The 14,573-nt window shown below is 36.0% G+C and overlaps 1 long non-coding RNA gene and 1 pseudogene across 1 annotated transcript; both read left to right on the forward strand.

Moving 5' to 3' along the window:
* The first annotated feature begins 1,207 nt into the window (after window positions 1-1,207).
* Window positions 1,208-1,696, forward strand: LOC141326541 (uncharacterized). Its single transcript, XR_012353915.1, has 2 exons — window positions 1,208-1,321; window positions 1,534-1,696. It is a non-coding gene; the product is annotated as an uncharacterized lncRNA (long non-coding RNA).
* Window positions 1,697-5,887: 4,191 nt separating this feature from the next.
* On the forward strand, window positions 5,888-12,335 carry LOC141303723 (all-trans-retinol 13,14-reductase-like; annotated as a pseudogene).
* The last annotated feature ends 2,238 nt before the right edge of the window (window positions 12,336-14,573 follow it).

Below are 14,573 nucleotides of genomic sequence, written 5' to 3' on the forward strand. Positions count from 1 at the left end.
CCTGAATAATTCACAGCTGTGTTTCTTGTTTAGTGATAGTTGTTCACGAGTCCCTTGTTTGTCCTGAACTGCTAGCTGTTCGTCAGAAAAATCCTTCAGGTCCCACAAATTCTTTGGTTTTTCAGCGTTTTTGTGTATTCGAACCCTTTCCAACAATGACTGTATAGTTTTGAGATCCATCTTTTCACACCGAGGACAACTGAGGGACTCATATGCAACTATTCCTGAAGGTTCAAACGCTCACTGATGCTTCAGAAGGAAAAAACAATGCATTAACTTTTGCAATTTGAAGATCAGGGTACATTTAACTTATTTTGTCTTCTTGAAAACATGTAAGTATCTTCTGTAGCTTCTGAAGGGCAATACTAAATTTAAAAAAAAAAATTATATTTTGGTGTTTTTTTAAATATATAAACTCTTTGTTGGTGTAAAAGACGTGATGCTTCATTCTAATGAATTCTAAATTCATTTTTATAGAGTTTTCTTAAGTATTGGTTTTAAATTTTATTTTGCAGTGAGGAAATCTGCCAAAGAGAAGCGATGTAGACATATCTGTGCCAAGGCTCTTGCTGTTCTCCTCATCCTGTCTCTGCTGGTTAATGGGATGCTGGCATACTTGTGTGAGTATCCTCACATTTTACAGGATCACTAACCATCTGCATACAGAGGAATATTTACACTAGCTTTCACACATTTCAGTGTTCTGTCTTTTGCAGATTTCACTAAATACAAAAATGTGTTGTTGCATTGTGAGCCAGTAACAAACTGCTCCAATTCAGGTAAATCATTCATCTCTATCCGCTCAAATTTTATATGATAATTAACTAACAATATCTTTGTTTTTCTTAATCCCTATTTAGATCATCATCAAGAGAACCCAGGCTGCACATTTGATGAGGACTGGAACTCAATAAACTACTGCCCAGGTCAATCTATGTTTCGTTTTTTCAACATGCACGTTCAGTTTGAGCCTTGCTGTATGTCTGTTCTTGTGTTTTTATCAGTGAGTCATTCCAAAATATCGCAGAAACACATTTATGTATGTAAAAGTGCAGTTCAACAGGCTTTCACCTTTTTTTTTTTTTTTTTTTTCCTATACATGTGTTTCTAGCTAAACCACAAGCCTGAAACACAGACACACAAGTGTGCTTCCTCTTGATAAACAGAGAAAACTGTTTCTGTAGATTTGCCAGAGCAGTGGTATAAGGGCAACGACAGATTTTACGTTTTCTCCAGTCACAACAAGACCTGGAGCTCCAGCAGAGAGTATTGTCAGACTCTGGGTGGACATCTGGTCATTGTCAACAACGCAGAAGAGAAGGTGTGTAACTTTGTGTTCTGCATGGTTTTAAAAGAGGAACAAATGTAAGAGAAGTGGGTCCAAGTGTGAAAACCCACGGTGTGTGTTCACAAATACAACACTGAGGTGAATGGTCACGTTATGTAGTGTTCTTATAATGAACATTTTCATTGGTAAATCTATACATAAATAAATATTTAATTGAATATTGTGAATGTGTGTTTGTGACACAGGATTTTCTTGCTCAGAGACTGTGTGTTACTGGTGAATCTAAACTCTACTGGGCTGGGAACAAAGATGGAAACTGGTCAAATCTGAATCCCAAAGACAACTGTGCTGTACTTAAAGGAAACGCAGAAGAAAACATTTCTTGCTTGAGAGAGGAGATGAGCATTTGTGAGATCCCATGTCTTCAATAGACCTACAGTTTTATTTTTACTGCACACTCATTTAAATATAGGAGGTTGGGATATTTAATATTCTTTCTTGTTTACTTATTTTCACATTTCTTTGTCATGTTTGATATGGGAACCTACTGAAATATCATATTATCGTACCTGTTAGGAACTATCAAGTCAAGTCAAGTCAAGATTATTTATACAGCGCTTTTTACAATACAAGTTGTGTCAAAGCAACCTTACAGTATTAAAATAATAACATAAAATGTCAATAATAATGCAAGAGTTCCATATTGCAACAAAGTCAAATTGGGGAGGACTCATCTGGTTCCCATGGCCTTGTGCCGGAGGCCGTTTAGGGTAGAACTATGAAGTTCTAATGACAATGTGCAACACACACATACATACATAAATGTGACCCTGGACCACAAAACCAGTCATAAGGTTAAATTTTACAAAACTAAGATGTATATATAATATGAAGGCTCAGTAAATAAGCTTTCTATTGATGTATGGTTTGTTAGGATAGGACAATATTTGGCCGAGATACATCTATTTGAAAATCTGGAATCTGAGGGTGCAAAAAAATCAAAATCCTGAGAAAATCACCTTTAAAGTTGTCCAAATTAGGTTCTTAACAATGCATATTACTAATCAAAAATTACATTTTGATATATTTACAGTAGGAATTTTACAAAAAATATTCATGGAACATGATGTTTACTTCAATAATTTTTACCCATGAAATGTATTTTTGGCTATTGCTACAAACATACCCCAGCGACTTAAGACTGGTTTTGTGGTCCAGGGTCACAAATGTAGTGTACAAAGTAGTTTTTATTTTTGTGTTAATGCATTTTGTAGATAAAAGATCTAGCAGAGGCATGAAAGTCATCAGCTATGGCATCTACAGTAAGCTAGAATGCATTTGGTCACTTTAACATGAATGAATGTCTTTGTAGCACCATTTGTGAACATTAATACATACATTTCTGGTCTTGAAATTACTTGTAATGTGTGAGTTCATTCATTGTGTTTATCTTACTTTATTGTATTTGACATCTCAATGGCTTTATCCTAAAGAATAAACATGTACTTTTTACATTTTTGTAGTCAAAACAAATGATTAAAAACATACCAACTTAAAAGGCATTTTAAGCATCACAACATGTTTGAAAACCTAACCAACACCACTAATAACTAGGTGACTGGAAATTTTGCATTTACCGTTATTTGGTTAATGTGGTTAAAATGAAGCCCCCAGAAAATGTGTCTTTCTTCATGAGTATTTTGTCACACGAAACCAGAGTGCTTCAGTTCTCTTCTATCAGTGCTATATAACAATCTCTCTTCAGAAAAAAAGATGGCTGAAAATGTTTATTTCAACTGTTTATCAGAACCCAAACTGACATCAGCAGATGAAGATAAAAGTAAGTGTGTGTTTCTTGAACTTACTGACTTTATTAGACGCACGTAGCATTAAAACTTTTTTTGATATTCTTTCCTTTCTCCTGCATTCATATTGTATATCAATATCTCTAATTTACTTTTGTTGATTATTTGTTATGCAGCCACATTAGAGCTCTGACTAAAATGGTTTACTTGTGCATTCTCTTTGAGCAGTTTTCAGTGCTTGCAAGTGACTTACAAAGAAAAAACACTACAATTAGAAGGGTTATACTGACCTATTAAGATTTTGCTTAAATCTATATTGTAAATATATATATTTGCTATTTTATAAAAATTTGTTTAGAGGTAAATCAATAAGTTACATTTGTTAACAATATTTCAAGTGTAATTTCTGAGATTTGTTGTATTTTGAATCCATTTTTTTATTGTAAAAGGCAAAAAGTTGTTCATAATTTATGATTTTAAAGTTAAGCATTCATAAGTTTGAATATACATTGAACCAAGCACTATTATAACATCTTAGTTGATAATTCAGTAAGCTTTATTTTTGACAAAACATCCAATGTTTCAGTTGTGACTTCACATTTTCGGTAGTGACAGCATCACATTACAGAATTTGAACTTGCATACTAAAACATACTAAAATAAAATAAAAAATTGCATAACTGTACTAAAAAATATCTTCTCCTAATTTAAAGTATCTAATAAATTATGATTTTATATCAGCTTACTGATATGTTAAATATTATTGTGGGTTTTAGTAGATAATAGAAGGATCTTAGTAAAAATCTAAGATTATAAATACCTAAATGCTTTTTAAAGTTTTTTTTTTTTTGGTTGTGGGACAGTAGTTTGCATCAGTTCTGTAGATTGGCCAATATACATATTAAATATATTATTTGTGTAATTATGTCTGAGCAGTTATGATTATACAATGTCTTAGTGTTATATTTTAGATATTATATTGTAGACATCTTTTTAAATAAAAAAATTACTTTTGGCTAAATGTCTTTTAACGACTTGTTATACAAGTGCTTATATTTGCTTATACAGGGCACAGTTGTGAACCAATGCTAAGGAAATTCTCTGTTTTCCTCTTCCTGTCTCTGTTGGTAAATGGGGTGTTGGCATACTTGTGTAAGTATTTGATTTGCTTTGATTTTATGTGACGTACAATTTTGCATTGCAATTTCCATTTATTTCCAGGTTAAAACAAGATTTTAAATGTCAGTTTTAGTCATTTGGACCTATTGTACATATGTATTAAATATATTTTTTACTGCACCGCAATGCTTTACAGATATCACCAAAAATGCAAATATGTATTGTGAACCAAGAAGAAACTGCTTAAATTCAGGTAAATAATCTTCTTTCCTCATCCAAAGCTGTACAGAAACATTGCTTTGAAAGTCTTACCACTTTGTCTCTTTCCTCAGGAATGCCTTTAGATGCTCAACCAATCATGAAAATAAATACCATGAATATCAAAAACCACAGTCTACCAAACAACTGTTCAGGTACAATAAAGTCATGTCATATGATTATTCATAAAAATGAAAAAAAAAAAAAAAAACCTCTCCATACTGTATACTGTAAAAAATGGGGTATGATAAGTGAAAACATGACTGTAGTTCAGTGTTTCAATCTCTACTTGTCATTTCTATATTTCTTAGGTCAAAATTTGATTAGTAACATCGTTTATTAACTTAAAGGGATAGTTCACCCAAAAATGAAAATTTGATGTTTATCTGCTTACCCCCAGGGCATCCAAGATGTAGTTGACTTTGTTTCCTCAGAAAAACACAAACGAAGATTTTTAATGAAAACCGGTGCAGTCTGCCAGCCTTATCATGGACATGGATGGGCACCAAACCTTTAAAAGTAAACAAAAACATGCACAGGCAAATCCAAATTACACCCTGTGGCTCGTGATGATACATTGACGTCTTAAGACATGAAACGATCAGTTTTTGCGAGAAACTGAACAGTATTTATATCATTTTTTACCTTTGATACACAGCCACGTCCATCTGTCCTGAGCACGAGTTTGGCATCAGTCACGGGCTCTGTCGTAGAATACGCAAACTCCAGAAGCGATCTGTCGCATGAATACGACACTCATTGTTTCCACAGTGCACAGAGATTGTGGGTATAGCGGCTATTCAAAATGGTAATTACTTGCGCGTATCCTGATTGTTTAAACCGATTTAAAGCTAAAAGATTACGTTTGCTTGCGCAAACTCATCCGGGACTTTTCACAGATTTCCCTTTACGGCGTTTGCGTATTCTACGCTAGAGCGCGTGCACATGTGACGTGACTGATGCCAAACTCGTGCACATGACAGATGGACGTGGCTGTGTATCAAAGGTAAAAAATGATATAAATACTGTTCAGTTTCTCGCAAAAAACGATCGTTTCGTGTCTTAAGACATCAATGTATCATCACGAGCCGCAGGGTGTAATTTGGATTTGTCTGTGCATGTTTTTGTTTACTTTTAAAGGTCTGGTGCCCATCCACGTCCATGATAAGGCTGGCAGACTGCACCGGTTTTCATTAAAAATCTTCGTTTAAGCAGAAGTACACACGATTAAATACAGTTCTGCACTTCTTTTGTAGATATCCCCCCCCCCCCCCAGCTATCTGGTTTCAATTTTCATCTTAACCACATTCTCAAATGTTTTGTGTGTGTGTGTGTGTGTGTGTGTGTGTGTGTGTGTGTGTGTGTGTGTGTGTGTGTGTGTTCCTTTTCATCTTTATTAACACTAGCTAAACTGTCTATGCAGATTTACAAGAGAAGTGGATCAGAGCACAGGGCAGATTCTATGTTTTTTTCCACCGACGTCTTGAACTGGAACAGCAGCAGACAGCGCTGTCAGGATCTGGGTGGAGACCTTGTTATTGTCGACAATAAAGACAAACAGGTACAAATTATAGGAGCAGTGTGACGATGATAGATAAAGAGATGTTATTGTGCACAACAAAGACAAAAGCACTTTTTTTCTGCTTTGTAGGAATTTCTCTCTAAAAGAGTAAATGGTAAAGATGATTATTATTGGATAGGCCTGACCGACAGCCAAACAGAGGGTGTTTGGCTTTGGGTGGACAACAACCACTTCAACAACAACCTCAACCTGCAAGTATTATTTTAAAATCATTCTTAAAATCACCTCTTTGTGTTTATTAGTGACAATAACAAACAAATCAAGCTAACAGCAGTTGCTGTTCCCCATAAATATGTTCTTGGCTTCATATACTGTGTGTAACAGATGGCCTACTATAAACGTTATTTTAGAAGGGAGTCTCCCCCAGATGACTGGAAGTTTGAAAATCCTTGGGATGGTGAAGACTGTGTTATCTTAAAGGGAGAAAAAATGGGGGACGTCTCTTGCTTGAGGAAAGAGAAGAGGATCTGTGAGATTCCATGCTCTCCACAGCAGTGACACAGATCTAAAAAAAAAAAAGGAGTTAGATCACTAGTCTAGATCACTTTTATTGCTTGTGTTTGTGTTAGTTATCTTTAAACTTCAAACATGTTGTCATTTCCAGCGAATGTATTGGAAATTAGTTATATTAGGCTATCATAAGCGGTCATATCATGCCATATGGTATGCTTGTAAAACAGACATAAATTTACACCTTGTGTACTGTATACAACAAGGCTTTTGCATCCCATTCGTTTTTATAGGCCAACTACTTTGCATAATTTTAGTGCAAACCTGTTTTCTTAAAAAGCTAAAATGTAAAATGATGACATTTGTTGGCAAACAAAGTAAATGATTGAAATATTGCCCAATCATTTGCAAACAACATGCCACAATTATAAAAACATCCATAAGGTAAGCTCCACACAGTAGCAATAAGAAATGCTGACACATTCTGGGAATCACTAGAGGTCAAAGTTTTGTTTTTCTTATTCTTCTAATTATTTTTTTTAACAACTTAAGTCTTAATGTTACCAGCCAAAATAAGAATAAACCTTTGTTACCATCTGCACCAGGAGAAGTGCCTTGGATTTTTTTTAGGTTATAATATATATACACAGTGTGTCTATTTGGTATTCCCTACATTATGAGGACCAAATATCCCCACAAGTAAAGTAATGCCAGTAAAATTTAACATTATTTTGATCCCCATGATGAAACAAGCTTACATACAGAATAAAGTGTTTTTTTTTAAATCTAAAATAGCAGAAAGTTTTGTGAGAGGGATAGAGAATAGAAAATAGACCTACAAGAGGAAAGCACTCTGATTCATAGGGAATATAACATTATAAATATAACATAGCTACAATATAAGTTGTAGAGTATAAAAACCATTACGTCTATGGAATATCCTCACACAAATTGGAAATGGGCTATATACACGTATTTACTGGTTCACTGTTGCGAAAACACAAACCCTGTTTCACAATGAACAAGAAAATGTTTAGGTAAATTTTAGCAGTTGTAATATCTGCAATTATAATCCCATACATTTTATTAGTCAAAACATCTCAGCATCGTCGTCGTCGGAGGAGTGAACTAAACATTGATGAAGTAGGCTAGTGTGACAGTAGGCTACTTGTCAGCACACGCAGGGGCGCCGCTCGCAATTTTGGGCCCTATGACAAAATATGAGTTTGGGCCCCCCCTACCACACCAAAGCAGATCTCTGGGGGCCCCTAAAGGGCATGGGCCCTTAGAATCGTCCTAATTTACCCCCCCTTAGCGGCGCCCCTGGCACACGACAACACTTTGCACCTCACAACATGTGAATCGCTGTCTTTATAATTTCCTTGGCTTTAGTGGCTATTCTCTATTAAAAAAAAAGTGTTGGGAAGTCCTGAAACGAACCCTTTTGCTATCGACACACGCGAGCCGCTGAAGCCCCTGGTGCACGACCAAAAGCTGAAGAATAAAGTCCTGAAGCAAGGTAAGTTAAATCTACTACCCTGCGCAATATTGTTGATATTGCTGTTTAGACAATACAGTACAATACTGCTCTTGGCAATAGGACGGATTTATGGTAATAAAGAGAAGAAAAAAAAAACTTAACTCAAAAACCAGCATATGCTGTTTTTTTCAGCAGGGTGTACTGTAAACTACTTTTTACTGACCCTTTCCAGTTTTGCATCTTCGTGTACAGTAGACAAAACCTGCACATTTTTTTCTCCTGCAGTAAATGCTTTTGTCTTCATGAAACACCTAATAGTTCACATTTCTTTCCCCATGCAGGATTTCTGGCCAGTAAGGTCCCTCAGGACTTGGATGCAATTGTGGTTGGCAGTGGGATTGGAGGATTGGCAATAGCTGTCCTGTTGGCTAAAGTGGGTAAAAAGGTTCTGGTTCTGGAGCAACATGACCGGGCTGGAGGATGCTGTCACACCTTCTCAAAGCAAGGGTTTGAGTTTGATATTGGTGAGAATGACTTTTGTACCTCAACAGTGGATCAACCTGATAAAACAGTATTTATCTATCTTAAAGCTTTTGCAAAGATAAGCACATTTATTGAGTCTTATTGTTTAGTTTGAATCTTTTTCTACATACATATACACACACAAACACACACACTTCACATGCAAAGTAGCACACATTGTTTGTGGTTAATTTGTGGTGATCTCAATGTTTTTCCACTACTTCAGGTATCCACTATATTGGGGAAATGGTGGTTGACAGCACCATTTCGCTGTGTGATGGACCAGTTGACCAATGGGCAGCTGCAGTGGGACCCGCTGGATAACCCCTTTGACAAAGTGGTCCTGGGTCCACCAGAAAACCGGCACAGATACCCCATCTACAGTGGACAAAAACGCTACATTGCTGAACTGAAGAAGTGCTTCACAGGAAAAGGAGGAAAAGGCTATTGTTAAATATGTAAGACTGTCCAAGGTGAGAAACAAGGATAGTGTTTAGTATGTGGTTTAGATATTAAATGAATAGTTCACACAAAAATGAAAATTCTGTCATTAATTACTCACCCTCATGTTGTTTCCAACCCGTAAGAGCTTCATTCCTCTTCAGAACACGAATTAAAATGTTTAAGATGTTTTTACACAGTAACACAACTAAGGGGCCGTTCACATGTCGCGCCTAAAAACGCGTGGAAAACGCTAGGCGCTTCCTTGACAACAAAGCGCTCGGGCGCTTGCGCTCCGGAAGCGTCTGCCGTTTCTAAGCAACCATCAGCTGCGCTCTAGCTCCAAGCTGCGGTGCGCTTGCTGCATTCTGAAAAGTTGAGATGTTTTTATCTTGATGCGGCGCGGACGCGCCTGGAAAAAACGAGCGTGTCGCACCGCGTGCGCGTCGCGACAGCGTCGCTTCCATTATGCGCACGCAAGCCGCGCGTCTACATTTAAAATAACGAATTTGAGCGCGCAAAAGCCGCTACGGTCCCTAAGTTGTTCCCAGTACCAGAAACATAGCAAAGGACATTGGTGAAATGTTAGGGGTTCCACTGTATTTCTGGGTCAACTATCCCTTTAAATTATATTATAGAGTTTGCTTTTTTATTCCTCTGACTTGCATCTGATATTTTTTACCGCAAAACATGAACATGTTCTGTGTCCATTGCCTATTCAATGTCATCCTTCAAAATATTCTAATATGCTGATTTACTTCTCACGAAACAATTCTTCACTGCAAAAAATGCTTTTCTTACTTAGAATTTTTGTCATTTCCAGTCAAAATATCTCAAAATTCTTGAATTCTTGAACCCACTTAATTTTGACTTGTTTTTTCTGAAAACGAGACAATAATTTTTACTTGTCTAGAAAATGCTTATTGATTCAAGAATTTTGAGATATTTTGAAAATTAGTAAGAATAGCAAATAGCAATTATAGCAAGAATAGCAATTTTTGCAATGTTATTATTATCAGTGTTGAAAACAGTGCTGCTTAATATTTTTTGTGGAAACTGAAAATTGTTTCAATACTTAATAGATACTTAATAGAAAGAAAAAAAATCAGCATTTGTTTGAAATATAAGATACATAAGACATTAGAAATGTCTTTATTGCCACTTGATAAATTAACAATCGAGGGTATGCTAATGCCCTTAGGTTAAAAAGGCATGATTGCCATGATGACCTTTTCCCCACAGTCATAGACACAGACAGACACTCATCCAAGAGTGCTGTGACTAAAAGTTAAATAAAGTCACTGAATGCTTACACATGAACTTACATTACCTTCATTAACTAGTTCTTTAGTTTGATGATTTTATGATTGCATTTTATTAGTTTGAAACTGGTTAGACCTGAAATCCACTTTTGCAGAGCAAAAGCACATTAAATAACTTCATGGAGACAGAGTAATACACAAAATGTAACCTCGGTTTTTAATGCTCCTGTCAGAATGGTTCATGGTCCTGCTGAAGCTTCTCCCGACTCCTCTTGCAAAGTTCCTGGTGCACACAGGCCTGGCCAATCGCCTGTCTTCCTTCTTCAGCTATGCGTCTCGCAGCTTGACTGATGTGGTGAACGGGCTCACACAGAATAAAGACCTGAGAGCGGTGATGTGCTACATCTTTGGGACCTACGGTGAGATGATCCAGCTCTCTGACTTGATTAAAGATTAGTGGTTTCATGTGTTCCCTCTGTGTTTCTAGTCATAAACCATACAACTCGCAGCTACTGATTTACATCAGTTTTTTGTGTAAACAGGTAAAATACCTAAAGAAGCAAGCTTTTCCATGCACAGTTTGCTTTTGAGCCACTATTTGAATGGTGCCTGGTTCCCAAAAGGTGGTGCAAGTGAGATCGCCTACCACATGATCCCTATCATTGAGAAAGCAGGAGGTGCAGTGCTTGTTAGAGCACCTGTCAACCGCATACTCCTCAATGATGCTAAAGAAGCTATTGGTAACACTTCAAACATCTTCCTAACTCCCACACTACATAAATTGTATCAGACTTTTGCAAGGATTTAATGCCTGGACTGTTTTGTTGGCACTGATGCAGGTGTGAGTGTTATGAAGGGACAGGAGGAGGTCCACGTTCACGCTCCCATAGTGATTTCAGATGCTGGAATCTTCAATACCTTCGAACATCTCCTGCCCAAAGATGTGCAGACTATGCCTGGTGAGAGAGAGCCAAAGTTTATTCTGCAATTTAGGAAGAGGATTCTGAAAGAGCTACTTGATGTACTTCATATTGTAGATTGTTTTTTTTGTTATGGTACTACAGCGATCCAGAAACAGCTGAGTATGGTGCAGCATGGAGATGGAGGTCTCAGTATTTTCATCGGTGTGGAAGGGACAAAAGAGGAGCTGGACCTAAAAGCAGACAATTATTTTATCTTCCCTGAGAACAATTTGGACGAGCTGTGAGTGTGAACCTACTTTTCTGAAATAGTATGCTTGTTCATTTCTAAACCTCTGTCCACTGTAACGTCAGCACTGCTCTCATATTTTTGTGATCATGTCTGCTGTTCTTCCAGATTGGAGGGTTACTTGAAGGGGAACAGGGAAGAATCTCCTAAAAAGGTCCCTGTGATTTTTGTAGCCGCACCCTCTGCCAAAGACTCAACCTGGCCAGAAAGAAGTCCAGGTAGTGAGAAAATGAGAAGATAAACTGATGTTGTGTTCACATCTAAAATGAATATTTTTGCCATCTGCCATTTTGCAGAGTGTTTTGAGCTTGTCCACATTTGACAGCAGGAATGTACAAATGAGATGTGGTTAAATCAGTTTTTAATGGTTCTCCACTAAAATAAGTGTCACTTCTACTTGGTGCATTATGTATGTGGTTAAATTGAAATCCAAATACGCTTTGCCTACAGGTAAATCCACCGTGACTGTTGTTAGCTTTGCTAACTATTCATGGTTTGAAGAGTGGAAAGATGACAAAGTGAAGAACAGAAGCGTAGATTACAAGGAGCTGAAGGAGGTGTTCATCAATAACATATTAGAGGCTGTGAGTGAGATCTTTCCTAAAATCAAGGACAGGGAATGAACTCTCTAAACATTGGCTAAACAAGGTCTTGCTCTCATCTTGTATTATACATCCATTTTGTGTCTCTCTGTCTGTAGATTGAATTTGTAGATTTAGGCACCCCAAACACAAATCAGCATTACATTGGCGCTCCAAAAGGAGAGATCTATGGTATTGATCGTGGTATTCCTCGCTTCGATGTTGAACTGAACGCCATCATCAGACCACAGACGCCCATTAAAAACCTTTGCCTTAATGTATTTAAGTCTATACAGCATTTTTCAAGATTCTTTAATGAATATAAAGAAAACAAATAAATTATTTGAAATTTAAGAATTTTTTTTTGTCGTTACTGTGACTTGATCAATTTAAAGCGTCCGTGTTGCATAAAAAACTAGGGTATGTTAATGCCCTTAGGTAGGCCTAAAAGGCATGAGTGCATGACCTTTTCCCCACAATCATAGACACAGAACCTTTTCCCCACAATCAGAAACACAGAGATTAACGCCTACATATACACAAACTTGCATCACCTTCATTAACTAATTTTATGCTTTTATGATTACATTTTATTAGTAAAAAAAAGCTTGACATTAAACCTAGAATCAGCATTACATTGGCGCTCCTACAGGAGAGATCTATGGTGTTGATCATGGTATTCCTCGTTTCAGTGTTGAACTTTGTATGCATTCCAAATGTAGATATGGAGATAAAGGCCAAGCCTTGCGTTTTTGTATTTGCTGTTTAAATGGTGAATGGGTGTTTTTCAAAAAAAAAAAAAAAAAAGAAAGAAAGAAAAAGACCTGAGATCTCTGGTTTATACTGTTACACTGGTGTGATTATTAAATGAACCACTGCACTGCCTAAAGGCTTGGTGATACCAAGAATGATAACTGTGTTGATGAATATATACACTACCATTATGAATGATAATGGCAAAAAGGAACATTTATTTGGAATCACTTTATTGGAATTACAATTTCTTTCCAGGTGATGAATGATAAAATCAATGACAGTCAATTGGAATTCAAACTGAATGGGATTTGTTTTGTCTACATCCACAGTGCATAGATATTTCGATTTGAATAATAGGAAAATAGAGCACTTCAACCATCTGAACATAGTCAAATTGGTATGAAAAAGGTATTTTTAGAGCATAGCGTTTGAGTATATTGATCAGAATCTGACCACAAGATTTATTTTGGAAACTCAGTTTCTGTAGACACATACATGAAAGCTACACAACAAGATATTGAACATTTAAATGTTATTGCCAGGAATAATAATAATTAAAAAAAAAAAAAAAAAAACAGTTCACAACTTGACTGTTCCAGAGTTTGGGGTCAAATACGACTTTTTAAAGATAAATTATACTTTTATTCTGCAAGGATGTATTAAATTAATAAAAAATGACACTAAAGACATTTATAATGTTACAACAGATTTATTTTGCAAATAAATGTTCGAACTTTCTTCATACTTCAAATCTGCTGTCATTTCCTGTGAGTCATGAATTGTTATAGCTATATTGTCAGTAATTATGTATCATATTTCTGTATTTTTGTACACACCTTTACTTCTCTACGTTTATCTTTGCTGTATAAGGACATTTTATTTGGATGTCATAACTTCTCTAAAGAAGACAAAGACAAATATTATTTGATTAATTTATTTATTTTAGTTGCTAAATTCTACTTACATAAATGTAAGTTTCATGTCAAGCCGTACTTCCCTGTTTTCTGTAAGGACCTCAAATCTTACTTGGACACTCTTATTACTTCACACAATCCCAAAGCTCATAAAACTATTTCATTGTGTAATGTTTACAAGATATTTATTACTCTGTAACTACTATTTGCACACCTGACTGTACTATCCCCTGGCATTTATTTTTTCTGTATGTTCTTTATGGCAAAAAAAAAAAAAAAAAAAAAAAAAAAAATTATTACAACTGTCTTTATATGGAAAAAAAAAGTAATTATGTATCATGCCATATTGTATGTTTGTAAATGAAGCTGTAAATATACACCTTGTGTACAGGCTATAAAACAAGGTTGTGAACAGTCTTACTTTTACATTAACTTAACATACATGTTTTCTTAAAAATTAAATCTGGTGGCGAAATAAATTATTTAAACATTGCTCAGACATTTGCATAATCGCAAACTAATAACGAATAGATTTCGTTTCAGAAAATATTATTCAGAATTGCTATTTTTTATTTTTGAAGGATTGTTGCTGCATTTATTTGACTGGTTTATTGTAGTGGACTTAATACGACGAAAGCAAAAATTAGTTTAAACGTTATTTCGAACGGAACGATAAAGTAGTTCATTTTTAGTAGTTGCAATATCTAATATTATAGACCTTTTTCCTGAGTAAACGATGAGCGCCGCCATAACGAATTCTAACGTCAGATTGAATGCTTTTCTGTTCCGGTGTAATGAGAAATCCAGTCCCCACCTGGAATCGGGGTAAAGACTAGAAGGGAGACATGATTCGCTACTGGGCATGCGCACATCAGTCTAACGTTATTTTTATCTCACTGTACAACA

The sequence above is a fragment of the Garra rufa genome, chromosome 1, assembly GCF_049309525.1.
Source record: "Garra rufa chromosome 1, GarRuf1.0, whole genome shotgun sequence".
In the NCBI taxonomy this organism is placed as follows: domain Eukaryota; kingdom Metazoa; phylum Chordata; class Actinopteri; order Cypriniformes; family Cyprinidae; genus Garra; species Garra rufa.